Source organism: Schistocerca cancellata, chromosome 1 (genome assembly GCF_023864275.1).
Source record: "Schistocerca cancellata isolate TAMUIC-IGC-003103 chromosome 1, iqSchCanc2.1, whole genome shotgun sequence".
In the NCBI taxonomy this organism is placed as follows: Eukaryota; Metazoa; Arthropoda; class Insecta; order Orthoptera; family Acrididae; genus Schistocerca; species Schistocerca cancellata.
This window is the reverse complement of record NC_064626.1, coordinates 648,087,863-648,101,569: the sequence shown is the minus strand read 5'-3', so window position 1 is coordinate 648,101,569 and position 13,707 is coordinate 648,087,863. Positions and strand designations below refer to the sequence as shown.

General features: G+C 42.5%; 1 pseudogene; it reads left to right on the top strand.

The window, feature by feature from the left end:
- Nucleotides 1-7,105: 7,105 nt before the first annotated feature.
- LOC126100321 (5S ribosomal RNA) lies at nucleotides 7,106-7,223 on the top strand (annotated as a pseudogene).
- The last annotated feature ends 6,484 nt before the right edge of the window (nucleotides 7,224-13,707 follow it).

Sequence of the window (13,707 nt, the reverse complement as noted above, 5' to 3'; positions counted from 1 at the left end):
AGCATTCGTGGCACCCACCTGGATGATACTTTTCGCAGTTTCAGGTCGTCATGCAGGATTGTGTGCACAGAACCCACAGAAATGCCAACTCTGGAGGCGATCTGTTCAAGAGTCATTCGGCGATCCCCCAAAACTATTTTCTGCACTTTCTCGATCATGTCGTCAGACCGGCTTGTGCGAGCCCAAGGTTGATTCGGTTTGTTGTCACACGATGTTCTGCCTTCATTAAACTGTCGCACCCACGAACGCATTTTCGACACATCCATAACTGCATCACCACATGTCTCCTTCAACTGTTGATGAATTTCAATTGGTTTCACACCACGCAAATTCAGAAAACGTATGATTGCACACTGTTCAAGTAAGGAAAACGTCTCCATTTTAAGTATTTAAAACAGTTCTCATTCTCGCCGCTGGCGGTAAAATTCCATCTGCCGTACGGTGCTGCCATCTCTGGGATGTATTGACAATGAACGTGACCTCATTTAAAACAATGCGCATGTTTCTATCTCCTTCCAGTCCGGAGAAAAAAAAGTCGGAGGCCTTAGAACTTGAATGCACCTCGTAATAATCTGCAGACAGTTTGAAATGCTAAGTTTCGGGTGATATAGATTCCGTAGTAGCATTCTAGTCGTAAATCTATAAGCCATAAACACAACGTTTCTCTTTCCACTTAAAAATAACTGTGACAAAGAAAACAAAAAAGCATACTGTTGTGTATACGAATTTTGCTTAAAATTATATATAACATTAGACATCTATATACATATATATATCGCAACACTCTCTGCTAGGACTGTCCATATACTGTCCGTATACTGTCCGAATACTGAAACGATACTGAGCGGCCGAGGATGGCAGGAGCGACGCTTATATTCTCCTCTTGTAGAGGCCACTTCTGTCGTTATGTTGGCCCAATCAGCGCACCATTGGCCAACGTCGTTTCACCGCCTTCTCTTCTCTTGCGTTCTTCATCTTCGTTCTGGCGCTTGTAGCTTTCCGGCGCTTGTGGTTGCGCCAGAGCAGAGCCATGTAGTGGTTCACATGGAGCCGTTACTTTCTCAATTTACCTTCAGACAGAGACGAGTAGTCAGTATTAAGTATCTTTGGCACCGACAGAGAGCGTTCAGGTCCGAGCCGTTCCTCTGCCCACGCAGACAAACAGGCCTGCACGTTGACTTCACGACTGGAGGTGAGGCAGCCAATATTGTGGCAGGAGCCTCGTCTGTTGCTAGCAGCGCCACAGGCCTACGCCACTGTGCATGGATTTGGGATGCATCCTCTATGAATGACGAACTTTGGAGTTAGTTGGTGATCGACTACTTTACGGTACGTTGACCTTGTGAAGATTTAAAGCAAGGATATCGATGCTGTGTCATATCAGTAGGAACTGTTTATTTTCGCGAACATAGCTGAACTGTATTACGGACGAGTTTCCATAAACCGCAACCTATCATCACTCTAATAATGAGAGACGATACTGGAACTGACAGGAATCAGACTGATTTTAAAAAAGGGGAGCAGGTTGACATTAAGAAGTCAGTATTTTTTAAATTATTAATACAGAGATTAAGGATAAAAGGCAGAAAGTACATGCACAGGGTGTCCTCCAAATGTGGTTACAAGCTTCGACGGGTTATAGAGCGTATCTTGACGAGCAAATCAAGGATGGGAACCCCTTCTGGAAAATTTATCCAACGAGGCCACAGTGTCTAAATTATAGCCGCCGATGCTTACCAAAAGGCTACACCTTTGGCAGCAAACATGACTTTGTTTGCTAACAGACCGTAAGCAGAACATCTCGCAGCAATCGCGACTGATTTCCACTGGACACAGTGTAACTAGCTGCTGCGTTAAGAGGCCCTGTGCCCTATGAACGTGATGTATTGCCTTGCTGTATAATGATTTCCTACCTGGGTTTCCTTCCGTAGTTTACGTTTCTCCTGGAACCGTCTAAAATCTCCAACGTTTTACGTTATGCAGGAGAAAAATGACCTGCAGATGGAAATCGGTGTCCGAAACTACCGACAAGTGAGGCAAGAGAGCACAACATTCATAGGAGACAGGGTCTGTCTAAGCAGCAGATAGCTCCATCTTCTCCAATGGCGACTGTGGCAATCAGTAGTGGTCACTGAACCACAAACGACATTGCCAGACGTTCTACCTGCAGTCCATCAGCATACAAAGTCACGTTTGCTGCCAAAGGGGTAGCCTATAACTTCTGCGCTCTCTATTGTCGTTGGATGACGTTTTCGGTCATAGGTCCTCTATACACTCTTCATCTGTTCGAAGTTTGTCGCTATTGTTCTGAGACATCCTGTATACGAAAATAGTCACTGCACGTAATCCTCTTAATAATAAACGTACTTGCAGTACATTCTGCATTATAGCAACAGTAAGCTCATTTGTTTAAAGACAATTTCAACTTGTATTTTTCTTATAACGATGGATAAATAAGTTCAATTAACTTTTAATTAAGAAAAGTTTCCCATGTTAGTGGAGGTTGCTAGTTTCATTTGATTGTATTTGTGTGGACACAGCTTGAAGTGAGTTTTAGTTATTTCTCAAGCAGTGTGCATGGTCAGTGATAGTGCACTATGTAGGGGAAGGTGGGGTAAAGTGGCAACTCAAAGAGAAACTGAATTTTTACCTAACTATGGTTATCGATAGGAACTTACCACCCACACCTTTTGAATATGCGTATCACAAGGTATCATACCAAATATTTGTTAGTGGAAACGAAAATAACGTATGGGAGTTAGATATAATTTTCTGAAGGTTACGAAGTGGCCACTTTTCCCTACCTATAGGAGTAATGTGGTCAGTTCAATCGCAATAGAATCCCTTGTCTATTGTTCTGATTTTCGGACACACTTACTACACATCTTGATGTCCTATTACCTAAAACGATACCAAGCGTCTTTGCCAGATCGTTTAGAATAGGGTTTTTGTATTAAGCCACATACGATAAAACGGAGACGGTTTAAAATAATGTAAATTAATTCGGGAGATACAATGACAGGCGGTAGCTTCATATATAAGAGGGGTCGAAAGCAAATCTGACCTGAAGTATTAGCGATCATATATGGAAGTAACTAACTTTTTCCAGTTTTCCCGACGATTGGTGCTTCTACTTTTCCCGATCGGACACCATACCGGCATTAGTGATTCACAGAAGAAACTATCGAACATAAAAAAAACAACAAGGACTTACGTTTGTAGTTCAAAAAATACTCTGTTTAACCATTAATATAGTAAAAAGGTATTACTCTAAATATGAGTGAGTTAACAAGACTAGTATAACTAACTTACATTGCGTCAGACGACTGAAAAACTGGAAAGCTTTTACTAAAATATAACGGGACAGACGTCCTGTGTCAAAGTGACTGGCATCAGCGATGGTGCGTATTAGAACCAGTTTGATCACTTCTCGATAGGCAGCAGCAACATTCAGAGCAAAAAATATACAGTTGCCACTTTTACCACCCCAACCACTTTACCCCACTCTCCTCTGCGCTATCAAATTAAAGTCATTGAAAGGTGTGAGCACTAACAGTGATGTAGTAGAACACGGTGTAACTGTTCAGCTACATTGTATTTGTGTCGGGCTGCTGAGTGTCAGATCAATTGTGACAACCACTGAACATTCAGTACATTCAAAATCCGTCTCTAAAAACGTTTTATACCAGGTGACCCATACTAGACCCCGGTTCTGCTACGTAGCTTTATTTATCTCAAGTGATGATTGAAACTGCATGACTACTCCTAGTAACGAAACTGCTTGACAGAAGAATAGGAACTTGAACTGGGACCTTTAAATTGCACTAGCGGCACTAATACATAACTAGTAAATTTGTGCACGCAGATCCTGTTCAGATGGCCAGATTTTATTTTCGACCATCATTTCAGGTGTCTGTCATAATTGTTAGTCTTCAGTAATGTTATTTCTTCCCTTTAAAAAAAAAAAAACTAACTGCTGTAACTCAAGTAGCGGCACAACTGAAGGCCAGTTAGGTCGGCAATCCGTTCAGAAGTCCGATGCGAGCTCCGGGCATGCCCACGCGCCGCGACCAGCCTCAGTTTTACGACTTTAATCCCTCCACGAGCGCGGCAGATGGCCCTCGGCTTATTGAATTTAGGTTTCTGCGAAATAAAGGAAATAAATCGGTATTTCTGGCGCTGAAGCGCGGGCCGAGGTTGACATTATCGGCAACTGGGAACCGCACTGGCTGTGCAGAGTTTATAATAACCCTCCCGGCCTATTGGGAAATGTTTTTTTGCCTGTTGTACGTGAGAGGTAGTGAATAAATTACTGGAATACTTTTCATATGAAAAGTAACAACCGCTCTATGCAAACAGGCTACAATGTTTTATGTTTCCAAAATAAATGCGAAATAAAATTCCGTGGCTCTCTTCTAGTGCTATAAAATACTATGGAAAAAGTGGCTGTAAGCGCGTTCATTGACTTGTCAACTAAAGGCAACCTAGTATCGAGTTCCATTTATCCGTAAGCCGTGGAATGTTCAACACTGCTATATGAAATAACGTTTTTAACTACGTAATAGGAAGGCAATATATTACGGAATTTGTGGAAATCCAGGCGGTAGAAGCAGTACACTTTCCTCAAGCTGTCACTTTCACAATTAATATTTTTCCACGTTATTAACTAATTATTTACACTATACCCTATCCTTATCTGGTCTGGTAAAGATAATGTGAGTATGTGCGATCATTACAACAGCACCAGATAATAAATGAAGCACACATGGCGATTTTCCGTTGTACCTTAAAAACATTTATATGACTGGCTATTTACTTTTTTCACTTGTCAAGATCAGGGCCTCTCTTTCACGCGTAAACAGACATACCTATTAACAAAAACAGTAACAATATACAACGTAGTAAAAGTACGGTACTCCAGTAACGTCCGCGTAACTATCATCGTACACTACAAGGCACAAAGAAAAGACGCACCGCGAATTATCCGAGTGGAACGGAAATCGGCAGATGTGATTAGCACGTACAGACAAACAATTTCAGAAAAATTGGAAGGTTTATTCAAGACAAAGAGCTTCAAAAATTCAGCAAGTCAATAACTCGATGGGCCACCTCTGGCTCAACGCAAGCAGTTATTCATCTTCGGTTTAATAGAGTTTTTGGATGGACTCTTGAGAGATATCATGCCGAATTGGAGCATGATATACAGGACATAAATGACGTCTGAGCCCTGCGATCATATTTATGTTAATAATTTGCAACCAACGCTGTACAGTAGCAATAAAGTCATGAGATATTCAATTGACCCTTTTATTAGATCATGTTACGCGTTTCGGGATTACACCCATCTTCAGACGTCACAAACTTCAACTCCTTCCTAACCAGCCAGGCGTACACCATTGACAACTCAAAGAAAGTGTCCAATAACATATGACTATAACTGCGACACAAGCAGTCTTGAAGCTCTGCTTTTTTCGAGTTGTCAAGGGTGTATGCCTGGCTGGTTAGGAAGAAGTTGAAGTTTGTGATGTCTGAAGATGGGTGTAATCCCCAACGCGTAACATGTTCTAATAAAAGAGCCAATTGAACATCTCATGACTTTATTGGGATTGTACAGCATTGGCTGCCAACTATTAAATTGGAGCATTACATTGTCTAAATCCCGAGCTGGTTTCGGAGGCACCCGCCGACCTTTCTGGCCAAGGCAGGGTTTGGAAAGCACGAAGACAAGGAGTAGAACCTCCCACCGTGTGCGGGCGGGCATTGTATTGCTGAAATGTAAGCCCACGATCGCCTGCCGTGTAGGTCAACAAAATGGGTCGTAGAATATCGTCGACGTACTGCTGTGCTATAAGGGTGTCGCGGATGACAAACAAAAAGGTTGTGCTATGAAGTGAAATGGCATCCCAGGCCATCACTACTGGCTGTCCGTCCGTAAGGTGGGCCACAGTCACGTTGGTACCTCGCTGTCAGGGCTGTCTCCAGATACGTCTTCGCTGGTCATCGAGTATCAGTTCGTAGCGGGGCTCATCACTGAAGATAATTCTTCTCTGTCCAATGAGATTCTATGCCGAATATGCCCGACAGCACTGGCTTGTTTGGCCGCGCGCGGTAGCCGCGTGGTCTCGGAAACCTTGCCACGGTTTGCGCGGCTCACCCGTCGGAGGTTCGAGTCCTCCCTCGGGCATGAGTGTATGTGTTGTCCTTAGCGTAAGTTAGTTTAAGTTAGATTAAGTATTGTGTAAGCCTAGCGACCGATGACCTCAGTAGCTTGGTCGTATAGGAACTTACCACAAATTTCCAAAACTAGCTTGTTGGTGTTCAGAGGTCGAAGGTAGTCGACGCAGGGGTCGCCGTGAGCTCAGCTGCCTTTCTGTCAGCCACCTACTAATGGTCTTTGTGGTCATTGAAACATAAGTGTCACGTTCGATCGATGATAATGATGCTGTCGTCTCTCTGGGTCGACCGTTTCTCTCTTGACCCTGTGTTCGGCCATGGTTCACCCTTTCCTGCCAACATCATCGAATAGTGACGTCACTCCTATTCAAATGTCGAGCGATTCTCCGATTGCTCTGGACAGCTTCTTCAAGCTCAATACACGTCTTCTCTCAAATACTGACATTTGAGCTTATTGTCTGCGACGTGTATTTACTTTCATACAAAATAACATTCGCAAAGACTTTATGCCGTCTCCTGTTGACTATCCCTGCCAGATGCGCAATGAAATTGGGCTGCAGTTCCACACATTCATCCACAGGCCGGCAGAGTTTACAATTTTGCATTTTCTGGCGATACCTGAAGGAATATCTGTTTTCCGTAGCTCCTTTGTGATGCGTGTTTACTTTTGTCTTGGAGTGTAATAAGAAGTTGACTCTTTCAGAGACGAACGAGAAGTAACGCAATAAATTAAAAGCTGAGACCCAAGAAGAAGAAAAGAGACAGAACTAGTTGGTAACGTAGACAATATTACATTAATAGGTAACTTACTCTAATTTTCGTTTGAGCGTGTTCGGAACCATTTACGAGTTAGTGAGACGTTTCTTTTAGACTTGTACTGACGGATTAGGAGATGGAGACAAATTTATTGTTGAGCATACGTACACCCGACTCCAACGGCCTTGCCGCAGTGGTAACACCGGTTCCCGTCAGATCACCGATGTTAAGCGCTGTCGGGATGGGCTAGCACTTGGATGGGTGACCATCCGGTCTGCCGAGCGCTGTTGGCAAGCGGGGTTCACTCAGCCCTTGTGAGGCAAACTGAGGAGCTACTTGATTGAGAAGTAGCGGCTCCGGTATCGTAAACTGACACACGGCCGGGAGAGCGGTGTGCTGACCACATGCCCCTCCATATCCGCATCCAGAGACGCCTATGGTCTGAGGATGACACGGCGACCGATCGGTACCTTTGGACCTTCTAAGGCCTGTTTGGACGGAGTTTTTTTTATACGTACACCCATTATGAATTTCTATGTTCATAAGCTTTCCAGGACGGAATCAGAATCTGTAATGAAAATGGTGAATCGATCGTTCGAATGTTATTGCAAATAACTTTCACCAGAGTATGCAGTACTACTGTGGCATTTTTCTCCCTGTAATTCCATGAGCGGATAGTAAATAAAATGCGACATAGGATTGCTTGTCATCGAGAGAGGCGAATGCAGCTAATGTTGTTTCTTAACAGAGATTCTTGACTAAATTTTTACTGGCCCACAATGGTGACGGAGTGGTGAGGCTCTGAAACTCGCACTCAGGAGAATGGCGGCTCAAATCCTCCCTCCATCCATCCTGACTTGGGTTTACTGTGATTCACCTAAATCATTTAAGGCTTACACCGAAATGGTTTTTTAAAAGGTCGCTACCGATTCCCCTTCTTATTCCTCGTAAATCTGAGCTTATTATCTCTCTCTAATATCCTTATCGTCATTCAGCTCAGCGTGTCCGGCGACGGTTAGGGCATGTCAGTGCACCGTGCGTCTTCCGTGGAAGTTTTGCCGTCACACTTCATAGTGCAGACAATACGACAGAAGCAGAATGAGATTTTCACTCTGCAGCGGAGTGTGCGCTGATATGAAACTCCCTGGTAAATTAAAACTGTGTGCAGGACCGAGACTCCCGAGTTAGATTCTCTGTCCGGCATAAAGTTTTAATCTGCCAGGAAGCTTCTAGTCGATAGAAGCCTGTAATTGTCTGAACGGTTCATATTAATGGGCAGTTTAAAAATCTCCACCGCCTCTAGTATCCTTCTTTCGTAGGTGCGTGGATGCCTACTTAGCATGCCCATTTGTGATGGAGTTCTGCCGCCACAATGTTGTCCAGTTCTATGTGATTCTCTTCGTCTTTTATTCGAGTCCTGATAAGTCGCTCCTTCTTTCCAGCAAGTATTACTAATCGAAAAACCCAGTTGCAGGTTGCCTAACGATTACCCAAGCCAATAAACTTTATTTTTATGTGTATAATTATTGTCCGAATTGAAAAATTTTGAATGTCACAATCTACTCACTAGGAAGTGTAATGTTCTATTAAAGGTTTAACACAGTAAGAAAAGTATTACAGTTACAGCTGTGTGTATGTGTTGAGGCAGTGTGACTCACTGTGTGCCACATCCAGTCTACATTCATCCAGTATACGAGAATGACAGCATTTAGTGACTTGCAACAAATTTCATACATAATTTCAAACATTAACGAAATTTTTCCTCGTTAATGCTCCTCACAAAACGATGAAACGAAAATGTTTATCGCTTTCTATATTTTCACAGTTTACGCAGTAATATTGCCTGATCAGGCGTGACGTTCTAATACATTACTTCTTAATTACTAACTCCATTCTCTATGTGCTCAGTCCGGAACCCCACGACTGCTACGGTCGCAGGTTCGAATCCTGCCACGGGCATGGATGTGTGTGATGTCCTTAGGTTAGTTAGGTTTAAGTAATTCTAAGTTCTAGGGGACTGATGACCACAGATGTTAAGTCCCATAGTGCTCAGAGCCATTTGAACCATTTTTGAACTAACTCTATTCGCAACACACTTTGCATGCAGTATCCAAATATACCACTGAATGTACCTCTAACGTTATATCATTGTAATATACAAAGCACAGGGGATATGACGTCATAATCACTGAAATGCGTGAAACATTTTCTTCTCATTAAAAAGGACTGAAAATTATCCAGGTTGTACGGATCCATTGTTTGAAAATGAGCGCACTTAGTGAAAATATAATTTTAATTAATTTCTGATGTTTTTTCGCTTACATGTTTGACGTCAAATTTCTAACACATTGTTGCAATGCCGTTCTGCCTGGTGAAGTCAACAGCTGTTGTGACTAATAACCAAAACGTTATTAGAAAAGCAAGGCAGACCATGTCTACAACTTCGTGGCATGTCACAAGAACACGGGTTCAGTATGCCAGAAATGCTATTCAGCAGAATGTCTGAGTGGATGTCATCACCAGCTGTTAACCGCCAGTCACCACACCAAAATGAACCAGCCACCTGCCACTGTAAAACTTTGTAGTCAATAGCTGCAGACCACTGCTTGAACTAAGAAGTTCGTCATCATGAGCTGATATACATTGTTGCTATTTAGGAAAATGCCACAGTCTGAAGCCACCCGCTTGGTGGGCTTCCTACCGATCTGCCTAAGGCGGCCAGCAGCCCTGACTGCTTCCTGCTGTCCACCGCGTGCCAGTGCCAGGCTTGCATCAGTGGCTCTGCTGTCATGTTGAGAACAGCACAGCACCTGCAGCTCCCACCACCCGTGGTTACATGAATTCCGCCATACTTTCCTGGTGAACTGATGCTGATGCCAGCTCACTACGCTACCAATGGCCACCTATGTCACGGAAGACACTGACTGCATTTCACCTCAACTCCACCTTTTAGGAATGTAGAAGACTTTCTCAATGAGAGATGTGTCCCTGACGGCTACTGTTCAACTCCTTGCACCAACACCATCGCCACCACCAGCATTTTAGTCATGCCACAGGTGGTGAATTACCATACTTTATAACATACCACCAACTCAACTCACCTGCCACTGTAAAAGTCAAGCACACAGCCTATACAAAATTAACTCATTTATGCTTAGAAGTTTGAAGCTGTTTTGAAATGTTAGTTAAATCCCTTAAAGAATCAGCGGTTAAGTAGTGTAACACTATCTTTATTCGCAGCTGACGACATGAACTCCCGCTGAGTGCAAGGTGTTGACGGCTTCTTTGGTGGACCACTGAATATGTTTAATTTTGTTGTTGGTCTGACAGTGTATTTAATGTACACTTGGCAAAGACTTTTTCTCCACATGCTCTGTAATTCCCCATGGGTAACGTGCAACCGAATGATGAGTGATTTGCTATAAGAAATTAGAGTGCAGCGACTAAGAAATTGACGAAGAAAAGATACCATATCCATTCTAGCTAAAATCAGGAAGGACGGACGTGATCAAGCAGCCGAATGTTAAAATTTTATGCAAGTGAACCACGGCCAGCTCGAATCATCTCCGATTTTTTCTGTTGTTGAGCCATAACACTGTACAAAACATTCGGTATTCTGACAAGTGAAAGACGCATGTCAGACGTTTTAATTTTTATATTTAAAGGATAAAAATTGCTCATATGAGTCTCTGCTACAAATAAGTACCCAAATGTGAGAAGAAAGGCCTAGAAGTTTACCCATTGTTCTCCTTGCTCCTCGCATTCTCGTGCCGAAAGAAGGACCACGCATAAATATCGCTGCAGTTCCATTATTTACGGAGTATACTTTCGGCCTTTGAAATGGAGATTGTTTTTCCTGACACACAGGCTGTTTCTAACCTCTCGTTACATATTTTTTATTTTGTTATGGGAACCACGAACTTAATCCTGAACATGAACTCATGACTGGATATGGAACGTACACATTCACGAGTGATAAATACACCAACACTCTTGTAACCTCCCCACAAAATTCCTTCTCATTTAACCTCCGCACAAAATTCATTCACATTTAGCGTAACCAACTTTTCAACAATTGACTGTGAATTTAACCTGGTAAATTTTGGACGTCAACAGTGCTGCGTCATGGCTCTGAAAGATCATTCTGAATAAAAAAGAGAAAAATTGTTATTTCAATGAAGTCGCCGGATAACGCATATATATCTGCTCTTAAAATAATGTTTTCTGGCACAGCCCTGTGCAATGCTGGCCGATACATTTGATATTTATGAAAGGAAGAAACTGATTTTTCTTTTGCAACAATCGGGATGAGCATGGATGGGAGAAATTAGTAAATTCCTTAAATTGAAATGAATGGTTGTTAAAAGTTACTTTTTATGAGAAAGACTATTATTACGATATTTTTAAAAACATTTACATGGGACTTGAGATGACATTACTACATATGCGAGAGGCTGCTTTTTACCATATACAATAATACTCAGGCTCCGGCATCGCTGCACCGCGACCGGCCACCCAACACGATACACCAAACCAGACCAGAGCAGACTGCCGACTGTGGCAGACTACCAACAGCTTACTGCTACAGCTACACAGTTCGTACTGCAGTCAACACTGCTCTCTAGTCACAGATTCTCTTATACCTTGCATATCGCAGGCAGCGCATGAGCAATACATCGAAATTACATCTGCTCAGACCTCTTACATAAAATTAAATCTGCTCGGACCTATTACATAACCCTCCGCTGGGGGGGGGGGGGGGAATTTGGCAGCGATGGTGAGTCAATTGGACTTGCCATGAGCAACAAATTTTTCTTAATTAACCAAGTTTACAGTCACAGAGTATATACATATACAGGGTTATTATAAATGATTGAAGCGATTTCACAGCTCTACAATAACTTTATTATTTGAGATATTTTCACAATGCTTTGCACACACATACAAAAACTCAAAAAGTTTTTTTAGGCATTCACAAATGTTTGATATGTGCCCCTTTAGTGATTCAGCAGACATCAAGCCGATAATCAAGTTCCTCCCCATCAATGAGTTCGAAAGCATCGTTGATGCGAGCTCGCAGTTCTGGCACGTTTCTTGGTAGAGGAGGTTTAAACACTGAATCTTTCACATAACTCCACAGAAAGAAATCGCATGAATTGCTGATCATGATCTCCACCACGACCGATCCATCGGTTTTCCAATCTCCGTTTAAGAAATGCCGAACATCACGATGGAAGTGCGGTGGAGCACCATCCTGTTGAAAGATGAAGTCGGCGCTGTCGGTCTCCAGTTGTGGCATGAGCCAATTTTCCAGCATGTCCAGATACACGTGTCCTGTAACGTTTTCTTCGCAGAAGGAAAAGGGGCCGTAAACTTTAAACCGTGAGATTGCACAAAACACGTTAATTTTTGGTGAATTGCGAATTTGCTGCACGAATGCGTGAGGATTCTCTACCGCCCAGATTCGCACATTGTGTCTGTTCACTTCACCATTAAGAAAAAAATGTTGCTTCATCACTGAAAACAAGTTTCGCACTGAACGCATCCTCTTCCATGAGCTGTTGCAACCGCGCCGATAATTCAAAGCATTTGACTTTGTCATCGGGTGTCAGGGCTTGTAACAATTGTAAACGGTAAGGCTTCTGCTTTAGCCTTTTCCGTAAGATTTTCCGAACCGTCGGCTGTGGTACGTTTAGCTCCCTGCTTGTTTTATTCGTCGACTTCCGCGGGCTACGCGTGAAACTTGCCCGCACGCATTCAACCGTTTCTTCGCTCACTGCAGGCCGACCCGTTGATTTCCCCTTACAGAGGCATCCAGAAGCTTTAAACTGCGCATACCATTGCCGAATGGAGTTAGCAGTTGGTGGATCTTTGTTGAACTTCGTCCCGAAGCCGAACAAAACTTTATGAGTTTTTCTACGTATCTGTAGTGTGTCGTGACCATATGTCAATGAATGGAGCTACAGTGAATTTATGAAATCGCTTCAATCATTTGTAATAGCCCTGTATATAAGTGCAGAACATAAAATGAAATAGAGTGCACATGCACTGAGTACAGAACTTATCAAGAAATGACAAAATGTATACGCAATTAGTACAAAACATATTAACAAATGACATAAAGTGCACACGCACTTTATATATTTTTTACCATTTTACAAGTAATAGGATAGGAAAGGGAAGGATTGCAGCAGGGTTGTAGCACAGTAGGTTGCACGTAGCTGCACTGAAAGTCCATATCTTTCTACAGAAGCACAACACCAAGTGAGACAATCTGAAGTTCTCTTCTCTGAAGTATTAATCAGTGTACCATAGACACTGAAATGTCGTATTAATATTCAATGTTATCATTTTGGTAGTACATTAGGTACACCAAACAGTGGGACCATAATAATATCTCCATCGCTCAAGGTGGTGGACAGCATGATGTGTCAACACCACACCCTTGCAGAATCCATACTCTTTCACCAACGTAGAATTAGTGCAGAAACCAAATATAGTGCTCCATGATCATGAGGATGGACAGTACAAACGGATATTGCAGTAATTTCTGGTAATTACCTCAGAAGGTGAAGGACATTAAGTCTTATGCTAGTCATCATTGAGAATTACAGTAGTCTATCAACCGATTTGAGTAACTGTTGGCACTCATTGCCTAGTTACTAAACATTTCTGTGCTATGTATGGAGTAGTATAGAACATTATTCATAAGTCATCTAATTACAGTAAACATTGGTACTCATTGGCCAGTTACAAACCATTTTTTTGCATTGTTCA